Source organism: Penaeus japonicus, unplaced genomic scaffold (assembly GCF_977035675.1).
Source record: "Penaeus japonicus unplaced genomic scaffold, GWHDUDI00000001_assembly GWHDUDI00000008, whole genome shotgun sequence".
Taxonomy (NCBI): Eukaryota; Metazoa; Arthropoda; class Malacostraca; order Decapoda; family Penaeidae; genus Penaeus; species Penaeus japonicus.
Window position 1 is genome coordinate 15820760 of NW_028234410.1, and position 2500 is coordinate 15823259.

The 2500-nt window shown below is 32.8% G+C and overlaps 1 protein-coding gene across 1 annotated transcript in view; it reads right to left on the bottom strand.

Annotated features, from left to right (window-relative positions):
- Positions 1-2500, bottom strand: part of LOC122267803 (uncharacterized) — a 160260-nt gene that overhangs the window by 45527 nt on the left and 112233 nt on the right. The gene's annotated exons all lie outside the window — the stretch shown is intronic.

Below are 2500 nucleotides of genomic sequence, written 5' to 3' on the forward strand. Positions count from 1 at the left end.
GATAATAATGACAACAAAAGTAATTCCTAATAATTATACTAATAGTAGTAGTAATGATAATGATAAAATGAAAGAACAATAATGATGATAATGGCAATGGTGATAATAAAAATGATGATAATAAAAATAAATTTAAGATAATGGTAACAACAACAACAATAATAACAATGATAAAGACAATAACTGTATTGATAATGATAATAATAACAATTAAGATAATAATGATAATGATGATAATGATTAAGATATTGATAACGATAGTGATAATCATAATGATGATACTGATAAGGACAATATTGATGATAATGATAATTGTATTAATAATAGTAACCATAATAATGATAACAATGGTAATGTTAATCATATTAATAATAACAATCATAATAATGATAACAATGAGGATGATAATAATAGTAATAATGATAGTGACATCAATGATAATGATAATAATGATGGTAACAACAAGAACGGTAATAGCAATTATAACAATAATGATGAAAATGAGATAACTAGTGATAATGATGATATCAATAATAATAACAATGATAATAATGATAATGATAATAACGCTAATGATAATAATGATCATAATGATAATAAAAATTATAACAATTAATTTAGACTAATGACAATTATGGTAACAATGATAATAATGATTATGATAATAATGATAATAATGTTTATAAGAATAATTACAACAAAATTGATAATAATGATAATAATAAGGATTATCATCATTATGAAAATAACATGAAAATGAAAATAATAACACCAACAATGATAATAATGACAATAATGATAATGATGATAATAATAACAATGAAAGTAACAACAATAATAGTAATTATAATAATAACGAAGGTAAAGATAAAGACAAGACTCCTCGCAGCGCCGGCGGCCGCAGCGGAAGACTTTCCTAATCAGTATAAATTGGAAACGTCTTCGCCGGGGAAGAAGGCCGCGTTGGTCTGCGGAACAGGTTCGAAGATAACACGGAGAAGGATAAGAGAGTCTAAAAGGGAGAGGCAAAGGCACGCTGATTAAGGACTGGACAGGTTTCTGCGATATGAGGTGATCGCCGGTTTTTGCGCGCTTGCTGGCCATGTCCTTCGGTAGCCTTGGCAACGGTCTTTGCACCACCTAGCGTCGGTCTCCTTCCGTCTCGGTCATTTTCCTTCCTTTCCCTCTGCCCACTTTCTCTCCATCTACATAATCCCAGACGTATTTTTCAAGAAATTCGTCCGAATGTGAAATGTGGTCGCTCATTGCCCTCCTGCTTGAGTCTCTCATCTTGGCAGCGCTAGTTAGCTCCCACTTCTTCCCCCTCCCTCCCCCTCCCTCCCCCTGCCCTCGCCCGCTGGAGATAAACTCTCAGCAGGGGCGCTGTTCATGCCACCTCGAAGACCTCATTTGTCACGTCACCTGGCCGTGTTACCTGAGCTCTTTTGAGAGTAAAAGAGTCAAAGAACTCAGGGTAGACAAACGAAAAAAGAGATTCTTCAGTCATTTAGGAAACCATCCGTTGCATATTCTGGCGCCAATGATGATAAACCCCGAAGATGTAGAAATTAAAAACGGGCAGAGAATTAGAACTGATGAAGCTGGTTTAGCCCATAAGCCACAAAGGCAAGCTGTCGATATACCTTGTCCGGAGACCCTCGCAGCTGCAGCTAATTTGCATAATATCTCGCGATATTTGTGCAAGATTGTAATAAACCGGCTATCGATATATCTTTCAAAAGTCTCCTCATTACTGAAGGTCAAGATGCACTCAACAAGGCAGAACTTTACTTGCACTATTTGCATTCATTGCAAGTAAGGGTTGATACTAATTACAGTGGTGCCAAGAACAATAAGAATGAGAATTATATGATCATGATACAAATCTTAATTATACCGTTATGCTTTCACTCTCCGCCAACCATTACTACCACCATTACATTCATACTGAAATCGCTTCAACTCATGGTATCAAAAAACGCAAGCAGCAACAATAAAGATGATTGCATGTGGCAAAGCAAATGATAACGATATCAATGATTACATTAACAGTTTTATTATGATATTGATGATATCTGTAATAATCTGTTTTATTTTGTGGTGATGATAATGAGACGAATAATAGGAAAAGCTTCATCACATTAGTAGGAACATCACTGATGATGAAGTATTAACACTAATGAGGACAGTAATGTTAATGTAAGACAGAACAATGATCTTATGACAATTATGATAAAAATACATGTTTTATAAACAAAAAATAGCAATTTCATGACATTATACAGATACTAATGATATTGATAATGGTACCAACAATGGTTATGATAATGGTAGTAATGATGAAAATAACAACAATAATGATGATGATGATGATGTTAATAGTAATGATAATAATACTAATACTAATAAAAATAATTATGATAATTATGATGATGATAATACTAATAACAATAATAATGATAATAATAATAGTAATAATAACAACAACAACAACAATAAC